The 20,792-nt window shown below is 36.2% G+C and overlaps 1 protein-coding gene across 1 annotated transcript in view; it reads left to right on the forward strand.

Moving 5' to 3' along the window:
• The window catches only part of THSD7B (thrombospondin type 1 domain containing 7B), a 594,306-nt gene that overhangs the window by 362,363 nt on the left and 211,151 nt on the right, over positions 1-20,792 (forward strand). The window lies entirely within an intron of this gene.

The raw sequence follows: 20,792 nt of genomic DNA on the forward strand, positions 1-20,792 counted from the left end.
AAAACAAGGATGTCAACTTTTAACTTCTAATCAGCACTCTAATGGAGGTTCTAGTGAGGGCAATTAAGCAAGAAAAACAAATTAAAAAGCATCGAGATTAAAAAGAGAGAAGTAAAACTGTATCTATTGACAGATAACATGACCTTGTAAATAGAAAATCCTGAAGAATTTTCCTATAAAGCTATTAGAGCTTATAAAGATATTCATCAGATCTTCAGGGTACAAAATCAATACACCATCACTTATATCTCAAAGCTGGAAAAAGTAAAAGATCAATATATCAAACCAATTGTAGTTCTATACACTAGCAATAAATAATAAGAAAATGAAATTAAAACAATTTCATTTATATAATAGCACAAAAGGAGAAAAATAATTAAGAATAACTTCAACAAAATAAGTAAAAAGTATGTACTCCAAAAACTATAAAACATTGTTAAAAGAAATTGAAGAAATAAATAGAAAGATATACCATGTTCATGGGCCAGAAGACTTAATAGTGTTAAAATTCCACTACTTCTCAAATTCAACTACAGATTCAACATAATCCCTATCAAAATCCCAGCTGGCTTTTTTATAGAAATTGGCAAACTGATATTAAAATTCATATGAAAATGAAAGAGACCAAGAATAATTAAACATCTTGAAAGAAAAAAACAAAGTTGGAGGACTCACTTTCCAAAAGCTGTGGATATCAAGACAGTGGCATAAGGATAGACATATAGATCACTGGAACAGAATTGAAAGTCCATGAATAAACCCCTTACATTTATGCTCAACTGATTTTTAAGAAGTCTGCCAAGACTATTCAATGGGGAAAGAATATTCTCTTCAACAAATGATATTTGAACAACTAAATATCCACATGTAAATGAACAAAGTTTGGCCACTCCCTTATACCATGCACAAAAAATTGACACAAAGTGGTTGATAGACTTAAATGTGGTAACTAAAAGTATAAAACTCTTAGAAGAAAAACAGCAGTAAATCTTTGTGATTTGGGCTAGGCAAAGTTGTCTTAGGTACAACACTAAAAGCACTAGTGACAAAAGAAAATATAGATAAGTTGGACTTCATCAAAATTAAAAATTTATGTACTGCAAAAGACACCATCAAGAATGTATAAAGACTCACAGAATGGAAGAAAATATTTGCAAATGATATATCTGATAAGAAGAGACTTGTATCCAGAATAAAGTCTTATAAGTCAACAAAAAGAAAGACAACCTAGTTGAAAAATGATCAAAGGATTTAAATAGACTTTTCTCCAGAGAAGAGATACAAATGACTTATAAGCACCTGAAAAGATGCTCAATATCATTAGTCATTAGGGAAATGGAAATCAAAACTATAATGATATATCACTTCATATCCACTAGGATGGCTACAGTCAAAAAGACAATGTGTTGATGAAGATGTGAAAAAATTGGAATCCTCATACATGCTGGTTGGAATGTAAAATGATGGAACTGCTTTGAAAAAGTTTGGCAGTTGCTTAAAAAGATAAACATAGAGTTGCCATATGACCCAACAGAAATGAAATATACACCCAAGAGAAGTGAAAGCATGTATTCATATAAAACACACAAATATTTCACAGCATTACTCATGAAAGCCGAAATGCGGAAACATCCCATATTTTCATCTACTGATAAGTGTATAAATAAAATGTAGCATATATAATGCAAATTATCTTGACAATTAGAAGAATGAAGTATCGATACCTAGGACACTCATTGGAAGTGGATAGTCCCTACAGGCTGCCTTATAGATAAGACTGCCTGAGGGTATGAGAAACCCAGAAGTCCTTGTCCTAACTACCTTTCTCTCTCCCACTGTGATTCTTCAAATCCCAAACTGTCAAGACATTGCTGCTTTAGAAAGTAAGGCTGTTAAACAGGGCTGTGATAGGATTCTGTGTTTATTTTAGCAAGGTATTTCTGGCTTCAGGGTTGAAGTTGGGTTAGATAAAAGAGAAAGGTAGAGAAATCATCAGAAGAGGGTTGCAGTGACCCCTGTGAGAATGAAACAAGGCAGAGTCCATGGGGATAGGGAGAGAAGAAAGTATTTGAAAGTCAGGAGGGGTAACACTTATCAAAGGTAGAGAAACAGGGCAGAATTGGGAAAACTTTTGAAAACTGGGTCAGTGATGGATGGTGACATTAACAAGGGTAAGGTACACACTCAAGAGTAGAAAATAGAAAACTCAGTTTTGGACAGTTTGAGGACTGAGCAGAACAATTATTAGAGATGTAAAAAAAAACCCACACAATTGAGAATATTTGAAGTCAAGAGAGAAACTTCTGTAATTACAGATTTGGAGTAGAGATTTTAGAATAGCTTATAGGTGGCAAGGTAGATGATACAAATGATGTTGACAGTTGGAAGAGATGACCCCAGACAGAACTCTTAAGAAATATTTTTCTTTGAGATGGTAATAGAAGAGTCATCTTCCTTCAACTTAAACCTTCTCACCGACTAGAAGTTTATTACTATAACAGTCAACTGAACAGCTCTAAAATATGAAAGATCTTTATTGTTTAAATCGAAATGCAACTTCCTTCACTCATTGGTTCCAAACTAACTTTATTCAATTAAAAATAGAGCTAAAATATTATGTACCTAAGAACATTCCCAAAATCTGAAAATATATGTAATGACTTATACTAATAAATATATAAATGTTTTATTTTCCAGATTAAATATCCAGAGTGCTTTGTACTCTGATTCGTGTACAATTTCTAGTTCCTTCATTATTGTGCTTATTTTTCTCCAGTATGTTTCCATTTGGCAATAAAACCTTAAATGATAGTTAAGGGAACAAGATGTCCCAGTGTCACTTCCAACCCCATGTTTCATGTACCATATGCTGCATCCATACAGACTTCCTCCCATTGTTCCCCATACACCTTCTGTCCTTGTGTGACTTCATTCCTTTGCCCATGTTCTTTCCTTTGTCAGGTGTCTTTTTCTTTTCAAAGTGAACTCCTGCTCGTCTTTTGAGCCGGAAATCAAGTTGATTTCTTCACAGAGCCTCTTCCCTAACTTTGCTAGACCAATTCTATATTTTCACAGAAATATAGTCAACTTTCATGTAGAACATGACTTATATTAGACTTTACCTCTTTACATGTCTTTACACGCTTTACCTTCCAAACAAGTACTGTGCTGCACCTTGGTTACATAGTGTTAGACAAAATACGTGGTCATTGCCTTCAATGAGCTTGCAGTCTAGTGTTTGAGAGAGAGAGATTAAGAAAATATAGACACAGAATATGTAAGTTCAATTTGTCCTAAGTGCTATGACGAACTTGATTGGGGTACTGTGATAGAATAGTAAAAGGGAACATCATCTAAATTGGGGAATCAGAGAAGGCCACTCTAGGGAAGAAAATAGGATCTAAAATGTGAAGAATGAGTGTATAATAGGCAAAGAACACTCTTTCAGCCAGAGTACCTGCTCAAATAGTGTCTTTTGAATAAATAGAAGTGCAATTTTCCCAATATTGTATTTTTCCACATTCTTTGGACCATTTTAATAGTACTTTTGTCAGGTTTTGTTTTGTAAACCATCTCAAATACTTCTTGGTAAATGAAGTTTACATTAAAATTTAATTAAATTTTTAATTTATTGACTATTGATGTATTTTCAGTTTGCATTAAAAAAAAAATCCTGAAGTCTGTTTTTCAGGAACAACTATAAAGTTTTGAACCCCCATTCTGAGTATATGTGTTCAGTTGCCTGTTGGGTACCATAATGCAAAACCATGCTTTTCCCTGTGTTGCCATTCATAGTCTTAGTTGTGGCTCATTATTCCCACTTGTTAAGCTCTCTAAATCTTCATTCTGACATCCAACATATTAGCTATAATTCTCAGCTTTATATCACCCCCAAATTTGATAAGCATGCCATCTGTGTCTTTATCTAAGTTGTTAATCAAAATATTAACCAAAAAAGAACCAAGCATTTCCCTCTCAGCATCCAGCTACAGGGAACCATCCCTTCTGATGGCCCTGGTCCATTAATCAGCATTGGGTAACTACAGAAATTCATCCAGCTCCTTAAAATTGTTTATGAGGGTGTCAGGAGAGATTTTTTGTTGGTGTTGTTATGTTATTTTCTACCTATAGCATCTTCTTCTTTCTTCTTTACTAGTCTAGAGAAGTCTAAATCCATCAAAAATAAATTAGATCAAAAAATAATAATAATAAATTAGATCACTTTCTCTGAATTGACCTCAGTGAGCTCATTTTGATGTCCAATGCCCACTACTTCTATATTGAAGTATTGACAAGCTCTTTAATAGTAGGTTTATGGACTTTTGTCAGATTTGGGCACTGCCATAGCTTTATGTTAACCACCTATAGTTCTATCCCCTCGGGCTAGGCCTAGCCCCCTGGGCCAAGGTAATGTCTTAGTGGCTTGAAGCCCAGGCCAAGTTGCTGCATCCACTGAGTATGGGTCTCTTAACAGTTCATAGTTCCTTTCAGGTAGTGATGCTATTCAGTAGGCAGGCAAGAAATGTGGGGATGTAACTGCAGAATATATTTCTTACCTTGATTTAACCCCAGTCTTGGTTTTCCTGTATTTATTTTCCATATTCTGTGTGTTCGTCTAAAGATAGAAGTGGCTACAATTATTATTCTTCAGTTCCTACTCTGTTATTTTCTTTACAAGAACTTGGGCCTCCCCTACTCTTGACTGTAGTCTTGTTCTCAGTTTTATAATTTTTCCTGTCCATTTGTTTTTCCTCTCCTTCAAATTTGGCTTAAATCCCTATGGTTCATGTCAGTTGCAAAACATTTTTTGATTCCCCTCTTGGTACTTGTTTGCCAAGAGGTCCATTTTATTTCTTAGCCTAAAATACTTAATGATGATCTTCAGTATTATCTATACTACAAGCACTTTACTTTCTATGTCTTTCTTCCTCTTCTTTCTCAAAGGCTTCTTCTAGGAAAAAAAACTATCAATACCAGTTGTTTCTACCCCTCCCCACAAAGTTCCTTATCCTCATATCTAAGACTATTAAGTCCCAGGAACTTCATTCCAGATTTCTCATCAGTAGTCATATTCCTTTCCACTTATATCATCTATGTAAGTACCAATCAATTAATTTTACAAGCTTGACAGGTTTTTCTTGGATATTGGAGCCATACTTGGGGAAAGTTAGGGTTAAAATCTTAGCTTTTTGAATGTATGCTGTGTGTCAGGCACTCTGCCAGGGGCTTTTCTTTTATTTTTTATAACATCTGTTTAACAGCAATAAAATCTCAAGGCCCACACAGCTCACTCTCGATATGGTATCTCATTGGAAGAAACTAAAATATTTAAAATCTTTTCAGACTCTTGACATGATACAAAGGAGTGGGACAATGGGTCACCATGCACAGGGATCTTAAGTACACTGTTTTTTCCCATTGCTGTCCCACAAAATGTCCCCTGCTGGGCTTTGAGCAGGACAAAAATAACAACAGTTATCTTGAAGGTCATTGTAATAGTTTTCTATGTCCTTGTATTTTATGTCTCAAGTTGAACTAAAGCACTTTATCATGTATGTCCTAGGGAAATTTTCTCTGTGGAGTGCCCCATCAAACAGATGTAGTATTAGGCTATTTTTAATGTCGAAGAATGAGGACAGACTGAAGTAACCTCAGGTATTAGGGCCCGTTACTGGCTACATGGGGAGCTAAGGGAGCAAAAAGAACCTTCTCCATCTCGGGAGGGAACACGGTGGTTCCTGGCTCTGCTCCCCACGGTATGACTCTCTCATTCTTGTGACTGTGCCTTGGGTCTCCTGAGTCTTTCTTGACAGCCTAGACTGAGCTGCTACGTGCTCTCGTCTTCAGTCCGTGCACATCCCTCTTTTATTTTTAATTTGGTTTCATAATTTCCCCTATTACTCTATATCTCCAATCCTATTAGCTTCCCTCATATTTTATTTATAACCTTCCAATCCTCTCTGCATCTGCTTGTATTAAAGCCTTTGTATTCCTGAAGTATAAACATAATTATTTAGCTTGTGTTTTAATGTATATTCAGAGTATATATCCATCTTCTTTTTTCACCTTTATTGGAATATAATTGACAAAAGTCGTATATAGTTAAGGTATACAACTTGATGTTTTGATCTACATTGTGAAATAATCCCCATAATCGAGAGAGTTAACATGTACTTCACCTCACATAGTTACCATTTCTTGTGTGTATGGTAAGAGCAGTTGAGGTCTACCCGCTTAGCAAATTTCAAGTATATAATGCAGTATTGTTAACTACCATGCTGTATGTTAGATCTCCAGAACTTATTCATCTTGTACAAATGAAACTTTGTACCTTTTGGCCAGCATCTCCCTATTGCTCCCACACCCCCCAACCTCTGGCAACCACCGTTCTACTCTGTGGTTTTATGAGTTCAACTATTGTAGATTCCCCATAGAAGTGAAATCATGCAGTATTTTTCTTTCTGTGTCTGGCTTATTTCACTTAGCATAATGTCTTCCAAGTTCATCCATGTTATCACAAATGGCAGGATTTCCTTCATAAGGCTGAGTGATGTTTCATTGTATGTATATACCACATTTTCTTTATCTATTCATCCACGGACAGACAGATTGTTTCCATATCTCAGCTACTGTGAATAATGCTGCAGTGAACATGGGAGTATAGATAGCTCTTTGAGACATTGATTTAATTTCCTTTGAATATATACCTGGTAGTGGGATTGCTGAATCACAGGGTAGTGCTATTTTATTTCTTTGGTTTTTCCCTGATAAATAATTATAGCTAACATTTATTGAACATTTACAGCAGGCTGTACCTGTCTCTAAATGTTCTCTATTAACTCCTTTTATTCTTATATCAACAGTCTAAATTAGATATTAGTTTTATTACTATGTTACAGATAAGGAAATCAAGGAGTAGAGAGGTAAAGGAGTTTCTATAAGCTTGCTCAACTAGGAATGTCAGAGCTTGTTTTCTCATCCAGGCAATATGGTTCCAGAGTGTGTCTCTCAATTAATATATTCACTACCTCTGTTCATTCCGCTGTATGTAGATTTATTTATTCTTTTGCAGGCACTGCATAGTATTCTATCTTTTATACATATTTATCATTTTATATTTCTTTTCCAATAGTGATAAATTATCCATGCTTCATTCCAGTCTTAGCCAATCAACTAATGATGTGAACAGCCCTATCATGGCACCTGCACTACAGTATGATCATTAGGTAGCTAGTATGATAGTATAAGTATAATTTACCAGAAAAACAAAACAAGAACATTAACAAAATAAGGAGAAATATACCAAAATGATAATAGTTGAGAGTGTTTGAAATCTAAGAATGTTTTCTTCCTCCAACTCTTTCTGCTCTTTGCTTTCCATTTCTGTTTCTCTACATTTAGAATTGTACTGTTGACAACCCTCAGATTTTGAGTCTCATATATGAAATCAGAGCTAGAGCCAAATTTTTAGGTGTGTGGTCTGTATATTGTGTCCCTGAAGTTTTGCTTAATCTAGGTATGGGTTGGTTTCACCTGATTATTTCCAACAGCTCCAAAACAAAACTTCACACCTTAAAATACCTTAGCTGGTACTATCTCAATTCTCTTAAATGATAAGACTTGAGGATTTTATCTCATCTCTTTTTTGTATCATCTTTTGGGGCATTAGAAGGATGAGTGCAGTGCATTTTAACTCCAGATGGAATAATTCAGCACTTTCCTGGACCAGAGTTAGATTCTAAAGATACACAGCCATAGTCTCTGTTTATATGATGATGATTGTAAAGACATCCATATAAAGCTAAGATGGTTGTGTACAGCATGAAATAAAACAAAAGAAGCTGTTTTCCGTGTTTCCTGAACTATATCTCTACTTTTTGAAATTATTATCACATGTTGAACATTGTAAATGTACAGAGTTTCATAATGGAGAGACATGGAAGCAACAGTTTATGGAAGTCCCTCTAAGTCATTTCAAGAGGTAGGACTTTAATATAGGAGTAGGATGGGGAACTCAGAAGGAGGAACATGATTGGTTAGGACTGGGGAGGGTAATGAGTTCAATGTGTTTTTCTTTAAAGTCTTGTTAATGTTGCCTCAGTCTCTAGTGGCCTTCAAGCTCTGTTTGTTCAATATTTTAAATATGCCTATTATAATTAGCATGGGACTATTGACATGTACCAAAAGATAATCATTACCTATTCTATTTATTTGATCAACAAATAGACAAAAATTCACATGCGCACTCTCCCCATCCCTCTGTGCAATAGAGGTCTGGGTCTTGATGTGAAAGCAGCATTCTTGCAAAGACTCAAGATGTTGGATCTTCTCCTATAGGGGATTTCTCAAGCTGGGACTATCTTCCTACCGCCCATCCCCATTTGATGCCCAGAAGATGAAGTTATACCTTTTTTTTTTTGCAAATAAGAATAGCAGCAGCAATGGTTAACCCCTTGTTCCAGACCCTCTAATGCACAAAGCAATTCTTTAAAGTAGGTGTAATAATTACCACCATTTTGCAGATGAAAAAGTTGAGGCTTGAAGGGGTTCAGTGACAGCTGCAAATTAAAACCACTAATAGTAAGTGTCCTGGTTGATTTTGAAATTAATTCTTTCTCATTTTTTAAGCCCATGCCATTATCCACCATGGCACTGTTCCTATCTTATAGAAACTGAGTGCTCACTGTGTGGTCAGCACTCTTTGGTGCTCTCATTTGATCCTCATAATAATCTTATGCAGCAGGTACTATTACTATTACTATTTTATAAATCAGAGGTTGCAAACATTTTTATGAAGGTCCAGATGATAAATGTTTTCAACTTTGTGGGTCATACTATCTCTGTCACAACTAGTCACCTCTGCTGTTTCAGTGGAAAAGTCGCCGTAGACAACGCTTAAACAAATGACTGCGACTTTATTCCAACAAAACTGTATTTACAAAAAGAGGCAATTTGGGGCTTCCCTGGTGGCGCAGTGGTTGAGAATCTGCCTGCTAATGCAGGGGACACGGGTTCAAGCCCTGGTCTGGGAAGATCCCACATGCCGCGGAGCAACTAGGCCCGTGAGCCACAACTACTGAGCCTGCGCGTCTGGAGCCTGTGCTCCACAACAAGAGAGGCCGCGATAGTGAGAGGCCCGTGCACCGCGATGAAGAGTGGCCCCCACTTCCCGCAACTAGGGAAAGCCCTCGCACAGACACGAAGACCCAACACAGCCAAAAATAAATACAAAAATAAATAAATACATAAAATTAAAAGAAAAAAGATTACTAAAAAAAAAAGAAAAAAGAGGCAATTTGGATTTGACCTGCAAGCCACAGGTGTCCAATCTTTTTTATAGATGATGAAAGTGAAGCTTAGAGGATTTAGGTAGCTCTTGTTAAAATGGGGTATGAGCCTAGGAAGGCATGATATCCCATCCATATCCTCCAAATTCTCAACCATATGCTACATCATCTTCCTTATCATAGTCTTCATTCCTCTCTCTAGTAGGTTGAATTTTGTCCCCAAAAGATGTGTTAAAGTCCTCCAGTACCTGTGAATGTGACCTTATTTTCAAATAAGGTGTTTGCAGATATAATTAAGTTAGGGAACTTAGGATGAGATCGTCCTGGATTTAGGGTGGGCTCTAAATCCAATGACTGGTGTCCTTTTAAGAGAAAGGAGAGGGAGATTTGAGACACAGAGGGACACAGAGAAGACAACCTTGTGAAGAGAAGACAGCAGTTGGAGGTGCGCTCCCACAAACCAAGGAAGGTCAGGAGCCACCAGAAACTGGAAGGACAAAGAAGAATTTTCTCCCGTAGACTTCGAAGGGAACACAGCCCTACCAATACCTTAATTTCATACTTCCAACCTCCAGAACTATGAGAGAATACTTCTCGCTGTTTTAAGCCACCAAGTTTGTGACAATTTGTTATGACAGCCCCAGGAAATGAATAAACTCTCTTCTTCTGTCGCTTTTTGTTCTCTCGTCCAAGAGATACTTCTGGTCGCTCTTGAGACTTTTTCCTGGTTTAAAAGGCCCTCTCTCTTTGTGAATTGGAATTATCCACAGTTCCTTGACATGATTACTTTAGCTAGAAGATTGTTGACTATTTCAATTTCAGAAAATTAATTAAAATTAAACATCTCCCCCTCCCCTGCCTCTTCTTTTGTTCATTTAGCAGTTATATCATTAAATATAATTAAATAAAATCATAAGTTATCTGTTTGTCTACAGAAGACAAGAGAAGCCTAAATGTAAATCTCTGGATTGGCTGATGCACAATCCATTAGGAAACAAATTTATTGGTAAGTGAAACAAATTCACCATTATCAGCAGCATGCGGTATAAATCAAGGCTGGGAGTCCTATTTAATTTTACACCTTGGTGATATTTCAGAGGTTTTTTTTTTTGTTTTTTTTTTTACAGTAACTTGCAAGGAGTTAATGTGCTGTGAATTCATTCCAGTACATTGATTTCTGCATTAGCTCAGTGAAAGATACAGTTCTTTGGTGAAAGCAAACTTTTGGAGGTAAATTTGCTTGGTCTTGTAATCCATAATTCAGAATTTATAATAACAACTTATTTCGTTGTTCATGAATACAAATTATTGTCTGGATAACCCAACATTCCAGCAGATAAAAAATAATTGGAGTTTCGGAACTTCCCTGGTGGTTCAGTGGTTAAGACTCTGTGCTCCCAATGCAGGGAGCATGGGTTCAATCCCTGGTCGGGGAACTAAGATCCCGCATGCTGCATGGTGTGGCCAAAAAAACAAAATATAAATAAATAAATAAAACTGAATCACTTTGCTGTACACCTGAAGCTAACACAACATTGGTAATCAACTATACTCCAATATAAAATAAAAAGTTTAAAAAAAAGAATATGGCTTCTACATAAAAATGTAAGGTATAAGGACTAATGTACTGACCAAGAAGACAAGATTTAATATTTAAAAAAAAAAAATAATTGGAGTTTCATCGTGCAGTTTGTTCCATGCACACCTTATCACTTGATGAGCTTTGTTCTGTGCTCCAGGGCTTGGAGGAGGTTGTCTCTGAATGGAGGATGCCTTCATCTACCTCTTTCTAGGTATTCTTGCCGTTGTAGGTATTTTTGATGTCTTTTGTTGCCACCTTTAGGAATTACGTTTAAATGCTGGTGTCCGTAATATTCAGGGTACTGATGGCAATAGAACTCCATCCACACAATGAAGCTTAAACTTCAGGACCTGTCTCTTGCATGGGTGTCTTCTAAGGTGGAGCTTTCTAGATAGATTCCTCCTGGCTCCCTTCATATGATGAGTAGGGGGAGCCCTGACTGGCAGGTCTCTGTATCTTCCACCTTTTCCTACAATACAAGAGGCCTCGCTTTATATTGGAATTATGAATTGGGTTTTTGCTTTGCTTTAGTTGGGGGAGAAATACTTAGTTTAGAAATTTAAATGATCATCTAAGAGACTGCAGCGGACGGCAAAGGCATATTTTATCTGAGGAGGCCTGACTACTTGGTTCTAGCCAATGGTTGACAGGCTAGAATGAGGACCCAGTGTTCCCAGATCCTCCACTTTTTCAAGAGAAGCCAGAAATCTTTATTTTCATACAAAATCTCCCAATATTGAACTTTTGGTCTCAAAATAAATATATAAACAAGAAAGTAAATAAGCAGGTAGATAATAAATCCATTTTATTCCAATATAATGTCTGCATTCAGGTCAGAGCTTCCTCTAGGGACCTTTGAGATGGAGCAAAAGGACAAACACTTTTCTTCTAAGTGCATATATTTCTGAATCCCATGGGATACTTAGAAGTATCTATCTACTCATAAACTGGCCATTGCTGGTTGTTAGAATTAGTTATATTTAAGTTGTCTTAACAGGAAATGAAGCTGCTATTTAAAGAGCTGGTTCATTGGTCATTTTGAATAGTCCATTTTATTTAGACAGTATATTAGCCATGCATACATCAGAGCTAGTTAATTATAAGTAATATTCTATCATGTTTCATTATGTTGTTCTTTAACAATATATAATAATATATATTACATTTAATATATATTTACATATAATATTTTTATATTTTATATTTATATATATTTATAAATTATATATATATGTATATAATTACACTTAGTGGTCTTTTAGCCTAAGGTTTAGCCATTTGTTACTTCACATGTGAATTTTCCAGTCATTTCTTGAGAAGGTGCCCTGTTCTCATGCTGTCTTTTCTTCAATCCAATAGCACACCTGAATTAATGATCAGAATTCTTAACTTTCTAAGCCCTGCAGCATGACTTCCCAATGTGGCTCCACCCGACAGCCAATTTTTTACTTCTCCCCAACCTCAATTCCTGTACAGAAGATTCCTCTGTTGACTTGTGAACATTTGGGGTTCATGCTCATCTTCTTAATTTGATTTGTAGGATCTCTCCTGCCTAGATTGCCTTCTGCATGTCTATCATTTTATCATAATTCTGCCATGCTTTAGAGATTATTTATTTTAAGTTAGGCCATGATCTATTTAGAGTTGTACTTTTGAACCATTAATATGGCAGCTGATCAGACATGGAATGGATTTGAAGAGACTGGAGACCTGGAATCCAGTTAAGGGGCCATTATAATAGTCCAGGTGAGAGATAATGAGCATCTGGCCTTGGCTGGTGGCAGCAGACTTGGAAAGACAGAGATGGACTCAAAACACAACTGATTTACTGATCCAATACAGAATCACTCATTTTGTCATTGTTATCCTAGCCTTTAATTTACATGGAAATAATCTGGCATGAGAAATGGTACCCAAATTTGAAAATTATTACCCTATAATTTTTCTGCTTAAGCATCTTTACAGAATTATATTTTCTATCAATCACTAGCATGAAAAACAGACTAAGAAGAAACATTTTTACCTTGCTATATAGCTTTTAGTAGTGGTAAAATATTAGTATGCCACTTATATTGTATGTTAATTTTTCCACAAACTCCTACTTATTATAACTTTTGACCTTACAGTATTAAAGGGGGTTAAAAAGGACACGTATTATACATTTTTATTTTCACATGAGTAAACTGAACAATTGAGGTTTAATATTTTATTTCAGATCACATAAGGTCAGACCTTGATTTATAATCCATATCACTAGTTTTTTTTTTTAAATAATAAAGTATACATTTTCCTGAAATATATATCTATAGGTTCAACTTTTACAAAGTCACATTCTCATTGGATAGTGCTGCCATTCAGACTGTGCTAACTGCTTGTATAGCTTAATCTTGTTTTCTCAGGACATTATATATAGCTTCTCAAAGTACTCTAAATATTTGTTCCATGCGGCTTTTTACTTTGTCTTCTGAAGATACACTTTCCTACGCCAAGGTTGATGCATTAGGGTAAGATAGGTCGTAGTATGGGAACAAATGAAACAAACAACTTCAAAATCTCAGCGGTTGAAAGCCACCAAGATCATTCAGTATCCATGTCCATCCTGCATTGGCTGGGTTTCTTCTTCACTCCAGGATGGGGCAGCCCCTATCTGCAACATTTTTGGACCCTGTGGTACAGAGGAAGAAAGAGGGGGGCAAATTACACTCGGGCTCTTAAAGCTGCCACCTAGAAGTGACACACTTCACTTCTGCTCACATTTCATTGGCTAAAGCAAGTAAGAAGATCACACCTAATTTCCAGGGGCAGGGAAGTGTAGTCATACCACGTGTTTAGAAGCAAAACCTGAAATATTTGGAGAACAGCACTGACAACGTGAGGAGAATAGCACTGACTCAGACATGCTCTGAGATCAGCTTTCAGAACTTTGGAAGGAAATATAAAGTATAGAATGTCTGGTGTAAATTAAGTCAAGATTTTCTCAGGGCAAGAAGATATGAGAGAACTTAATACAGGCTCTTGCAGCCACAGTTCTACAAATTACCCAGTAATATTGTGTTGTCAGCAGTCTGTATCTTTGTAGTGTTTCAAATGCCAAGTTTATTATGTGGTTAAAGCGTTCAGTCACTTTAATTTTAACAGCATTTATTTGCAGTAATGCTAAAAAGTGATACATACAGTCCTAATTGAATGGTTCAAATGATTCTGTGTCTAGCATCCCATTTGTCCCTAACATCCTTAATATCTTCTAAGAGCAAAATATCTCTTTTGTCTGCCTGGAGGAACCAGACATGAGGCTGTAAATGCTGAAACTCTGTCTATATGAACAGCTGCAGATACCATCTTGATTAAATTGCCTGGACAATTCAATTTAAAAGATCAGTTCTTTATATGATTTGGTTGATTGATTAAATTGATACTGATACATTTAGTTAGAGCAAGTGAACCAGGCTGAGCAATTAGTCAAAAGCCTGTGTCTATTGCAAAAATTTGCCAATAAATATTTTCACATGAAATACTTAGAAAATTGAAGCCAGAATCCATTTGTTACCTCAGATTGTTGTATAATTTGTATATATTATTTGTATCATTTAATTTAAGTCATTTATTATATACCATTTTTTTTTTTTCTTATTTATAAGACTGCTCTCTAGCAAAATATGAATTTCTTTAAGGCCAGGGTTGATTATCTACTTTGTCACTCTAGCACTAAAGAGAACATTTTGAGGTCATAATAATGATTTTTTTCTACTTGATAGTGAGCTGTGTATCTCCATCAAGTCTGGATTCAAGTTCCCTTTCTAATTCTGACCGGTCTATAAAATGAAGCTGTTGGCCTTGATGACTTTGAATAGCTCATCATCTAAAAGTTCGCCAATAAATTATATTGTTAATTAAGAAAACTGGTTGACACTTAGATGATTTTTTCTGGTAGATGTAATAAAATTTAATACATAATTATGCTGTGAAATATTTGAGTTTTAAGGAATCCAGGAAAACTTTCTCCTTAATGTGACTATTTGAACTTTGTGTAACTTCTCATTCAGCTGTATTCAGGTATCTGATTAGGTTGTGGGTCCCAAATAAGGTATTTTGTTATCTGCAATACCCTAACCATCATTTTATAATGGTTAATATTAGAGAGTCTTTGCTGATGCGTTCTTATATATGTAGTAAAGGTATTTTTCTACGAGTAGGGAGTATTTTCAAAAATATTCTTTTAATAACTCAAAATTTTAAAGGAAGAGATAATGATAACTAAGGTGCTTTCTAGCTCTCCCCTCTCAGGCCCCACAGAAGCCTAAACAAGGTTGGACCCATATTTGAAAGACTGTATCTTTGAAAGAATGTAACTGCTGTTCATAAGCGGTATTCCCAGGCCAAAATATAAATTCACCAAAGCAAGCTGGCAACCTTATTGAGTTTGCACTACATAGCCGCACACTAATGGATTGAGATTTTAAATAAATGTTTAGCAGTTAGTGTTTCCCTTGAGAACAATGGCAAAGTATTGGTCTAATTTCTCAAATTCTTTCTTGTGACAGTATCAGAACATCTGCCCCCATACTTTCCCCACCTCTCCTAAAGGATATCTACTTTAAACCACTCTGACTTAAGTCATCGGATACTTTTAAGTATAGTACATGTTACTAGATAAATAGTAGAACTAAAATGTATAAATTCAAATAATAAATCTTTAAATATTGACAAGTGAAGACATGATATCATTTTGACTCACAAAGTTCTCCCAGATCTTCACTTTGAACTAGGGAAGAGGTGATCAGCATTTTCTTTATCTTTTCCTGATTTTATTTTTGGTGGTATGTTTTCATTATTTCAGCAAAGTGTCAGTAAATAGAACATTCACTATCTAGGAGGATGTTTGCCATTACTTTACACAGTAGGAAAATATAAGTAAATTAACCTAGGTTATTTCCTCTTAATGTCATCAATATTTCCTTTCACGTCTTCCAAAACAAGATCTTATGGGGGCAGGGGGAGGAGCAGGGGAGCAGGGGCGATGTTAGTACTTGAATGCCAGAGGAAAAAAATGTACAGCAGGTAATATCCTGGGAAGTGGTTTTATCAATGAGACCACTGTGTTAAGAGAGCAGTGTTTTCACCTACGTCTATTGGACCAACCTAGAGAGCAATATTTGAGGGTTATTTATATAGACTGAAGCCAGGTTCCTGGGCTTCAGCCCTATTGGGTGTAAGTCATTCAATAAATTCCTCCAGTTATAACATAGAGACTCTGTTAATGGATTCTATTCAGTTCATCTTCATCTATAATATCAACAGATCCTTTTTGAACACCTATGTACAATGTATATGGCTTACAAAATCACTATGTTGGATGCATTCTTTATTGATAATTCTGTAATGACTACTTCCTACTGAATTTCATATGCATACAGATAACTAAAATAGAACATGAAAGCATCCCCAGGCTAAGTAATATGATGGTCCAAGCAGTGTATTCTGCATATAAATTATAGCGTCAAATGTTTTCAGTAGAAAAACTGCTTCTTTCATTGCAACTAGGTTTAGATTTCTGAATGTTGCCAGTTCAGCTAGTCTGTGGTATATTTTATGTAAATGAGCTTTTAAAACATTAGTGAAGTTTCCATAGTCAGGAATTGGAATTCTCTTATGGGAGGTTAACCTTGTAGGTAGTCACATTTGGTCATACTCTGCTTCCAACAGTTGTTAAATATTAAGTATGTGGGTAGAACTGATCCTTTCCATTATGAGATAGGGATAAGAATATGCAGTTATTAATGGTTCTCACTATGAGCTTTCCTTTGGGGTATACTCTAGCGTGAAAATAACTTTTCTGAAAAATAATTGTCACTGTTGCTTAGACGTGTTGAATTTCAGAATTATTTTATACTCACTGAATTTATGACCTTGACTTTCATAGAGATCCTCTGGGTTTATGTCTTATCATAGGGAATAAAAAGAAAACCAGTATTGCTAAGAGGCTCTCTAATTAAAATCCATCAGTATGCAAGTATATATGAAAATGATTTAAAATCTTATTGAATTAAAAGGCCATCTGATTCAAAATCTGCTTTAAAATAGGATCTAAATAGGCACTCAGTTATTTACAAGTTATTTATATGAAGTCTCCTGAAATTTCATATTTGAAGCATTTACACCATGAGAGTTAATTCTGCTTAATTACTAGTCCTGCTATTTTCATTCAGTAGCAAATGGAATCATTTTCTGACTCAGTTTCTCTGTAAAACTAAGTAATGCCTGTTGCCTATATTTAATCCTATAGTTAGCATTTATTATATACCTAATACTGAATTAACCATCAAAGCTCCTTAGAAAGGACTGTAGAATTGTAACTATGGTAAGCAATAGAGAATTTTAACAATCTCAAATAGACCTTTTTTTTTTTTTCAACCTTAGAAAGATCCTTCCTGATGACTTAGGTGTTTGATATACTCTCTCTTGTCAATGAGTATTATTTAGATACTGTAAAGTCATTCTACTATTAATGTAAGAAAAATATACCTATAACATGAGAGAGAGTGAGAGAGCTTGGAAAGATAGCAAGTGGTGAAAATGTGCCTTATATAAGAAAATGAGTGCCTTTTGCATCGTGATATGAAGATAGAAGAAGAATATGGAAATTCATACAGATATATTCATAGGAAATGGAAGGAGTTCTTCTTACTCATTTCTTTCTATTTTTTTCTGGGAAAGAAGAGTTGAGATCTCAAAAGTGTGAAGATAGGTAGAGAAGGTTTGAAAAAGCTGTGATGTGGAATGGGAGTGAGAAGAAAGCTCAGAAGAATCACCAGGCAGTGTGTGGCATTAGCAGTGCCTTAGTCTCCACTTGATGTCCAGCATTCAGAACGGAGCAGGAAAACAGCTGGACCAGTCTAGATCTGAATTTTTGCCAGACCGGCATGGCAGAAGGAGCAACGGGGCCAGATGGTCTACTTTACCGGCAAGAGAGTAATTGTAGTAATGAAGGCTAAACTGGATAGAGAAAGGGCAGAGTTTTTCCTGAGGAAAGACATAAATATTATTGCAGAAGATGAAGTAGTCGATGTGGAAAGATTTCAAGATATAGGAGGGGGAAGGGCAGGAGGAAAACAAGTTAGGGAGGTGGTTCTTGGACTTGATTACACATTAGAATTCTCTGGGGATCTTTGAAAACTACCATTGCCTAGGTCCCATCCTCTGAGATTTGGTTAAATTAGTCCATAGTATATCCTGGGCAATGGGAACATATTTTACAGCCAAAGTTGAAAACCCTTGTTTAGAGCCTCTTATAAAGAATCTTACAGTTTTTGCAAAGTGGTTGTCACTTTATTTTCAAGGCAATGGAGAATCAGCAAAGGGTTTAAAAGGGATAGTGTAAATTATTATGTATTTTAGAAAAGTAACTTTTTCCTCAGAGTGACTAACCAATACCAAAAGAGAATGATTAGGAGAAAGGGAGACTAGTGGTGAGAATATTTCAGTGTTCTGGGCCAGAAAGAGTATGATCTTGAACCAAGGATGAACAAAAGAATTATAGAGTAGGGGACATAGTTGTGATGCTTCAGCATAAGAACTTATTACACCTATTAATATATGTGTAAAATGATGAAGGCTGGTCTAAGATAACTGTGAGATTTTTTATTTTGGATAATTTGCTAGTTTTCAATTGCTGCATAACAAATTACTGTCGACGTAGCCATTCAAAACATTTATTATCTCACTGTTTCCATGAGTCAAGAGTACAGCCATGGCCTCTCTAAATTCTCTGCTTAAGAGTCTCACCAGGCTATAACCAAGATGTGAACCAAGAGTCAAGTCTCAGCAGAGGTGTGACTAGGGAAAGCTCCTCTTCCAATCTCCCTTGGAATTGTTGGCAGAATTCCTCTTCATGCACCTGTAAGGCTGAGACCCCTGTTTTCTTACTAGCTAACAGCCAAGGGCTGCCCTCAGGCCCTAGAGGCTGCTTGCAGCCCCCTACCCTGTGGCCACACCACAGGCATTTTATAGCATGGCTGTTTGCTTCTTCAAGGCCAGCAGGAGAATTTCTTTCTCCACAAAACAGGCCTGGTCACTCTCTTAAGGGTTTTTACCTGATTAATTCAGGCCCAGCCAGGGTCATCTCCCTTTTGATTAACTCACAATCAATGATTTGGCATGTTAATAGTATCTGTGCATTCCCTTCCCCTTTGCCACATATCATAACCTAATCATGGGGCTGACTTCCTATCATATTCACAGGTCTTGCCCAAACTCAAAGGGAAGAGATTATACAGGCATATACAGCAGCGTACAGGAGTCAGATATGTTGCAGTTAATTAAGGTGAGGAATATAAGAGAATTAGAATGTTTCAGGAGGAAACTGGTGGCCTCAGTTTTAGATATGTTGAATTTGGGGGTATTTGGGCACCCAATTAGAGTGGATCAGTAGGTGGCATAGAAATTAGTAAAGAGATGGGAATTGGAAATACATGTTTGGTAGTGATCGGTGGAGGTGACAGTTCATCATCCAGAGAAAGACTGTAGCAAGAAGTGGGCTGAGGGCAGGAGCAAGAGCTAGTAAAGCCAGAACATCTGCATCTGTATTTCAAACCACACCTCTTGATTCCAGTCCAATATCTCATATACAACTTTTCACTATTCCTCTTTTTTCTTTTGATAATATCCTGCTCTTCCTAGTCTGTGGTCCACTCTTTGTCCTCCTCCCACCTCTAAGTCACACTACACAGAAGTGAGAATCAAGATCTTTCTTTGTGATATCCAAAGAAACCATACAGATGGCCAGTAGGCACATAAAAATATGCTCAACATCACTAATGATTAGAGAAATGCAAATCAAAACTATAATGAGATACCACTTCACACTGGTCAGAATGACCATCATTTAAAAGTCTACAAGTAACAAATGCTAGAGAGGGTGTAGAGAAAAGGGAAACCTCCTACACTGTTGGTGGGAATGTAAGTTGGTGCAGTCACTATGGAAAACAGTATGGAGGTTCCTCAGAAAACTAAATATAGAACTATCGTATGATCCAGCAGTCCTACTCCTGGTCATATATATGGAGAAATCCGTACTTTGAAAAGATACGTGCACCCCAGTGTTCACTGCAGCACTATTTACAATAGCCAAGACATGGAAACAACCTAAATGTCCATCAACAGATAAATGGATAAAGAAGATGTGGTACATATATACAATAGAATACTACTCAGCCATAAAAAAGAATGAAATAATGCCATTTGCAGCAACATGGATGCAACTAGAGATTTTCATACTAAGTGAAGTCAGACAGAGAAAGACAAATACCATATGGTATCACTTATATGTGGAATCTAAAATATGGCACAAATTAACCTATCTACAATAAAGAAACAGACTCACAGACATAGAGATCAGACTTGTGGTTGCCAAGGGGTGGGGGGAGAGGGATGGACAGGGAGTTTACAGTTGGTAGATGCAAACTATTACATTCAGAATGGATAAACAACAAGGTCCTACTGTATAGCACAGGAAACTGTATCCAATCTCCTGAGATAAACCATAATGGAAAAGAATATTAAAAAAAGAATGTGTATATATATATGTATAACTCAGTCACTTTGCTGTACAACATTGTAAATCAACTATACTTCAATTAAAAAAATAATAAGCTTGCTTTATTTAAAAAAAGGAATCTTTGTGAAAGGCTTGCAGATCACAGGCACTAAGATTGACTCTATTATGCTCTCTATTCCCAGACAGGGAATTGTAGGTCCAGTGGAGGGAGATGGTGTCACCATTAGCCCTGAGCTGCTTCATTTCTTCTTTTTTCATTTCTTTTTATCAGAAAGCAGGACTTGCTGTGCACTTTTCCCTGCTTCCTCAATCCCAGAATTGTCTATGAAGGAAACAGATGGCACAAATTTGGAATGCAGAAATAATCCTA

The sequence above is a fragment of the Balaenoptera ricei genome, chromosome 7 (genome assembly GCF_028023285.1).
Source record: "Balaenoptera ricei isolate mBalRic1 chromosome 7, mBalRic1.hap2, whole genome shotgun sequence".
Lineage (NCBI taxonomy): Eukaryota > Metazoa > Chordata > Mammalia > Artiodactyla > Balaenopteridae > Balaenoptera > Balaenoptera ricei.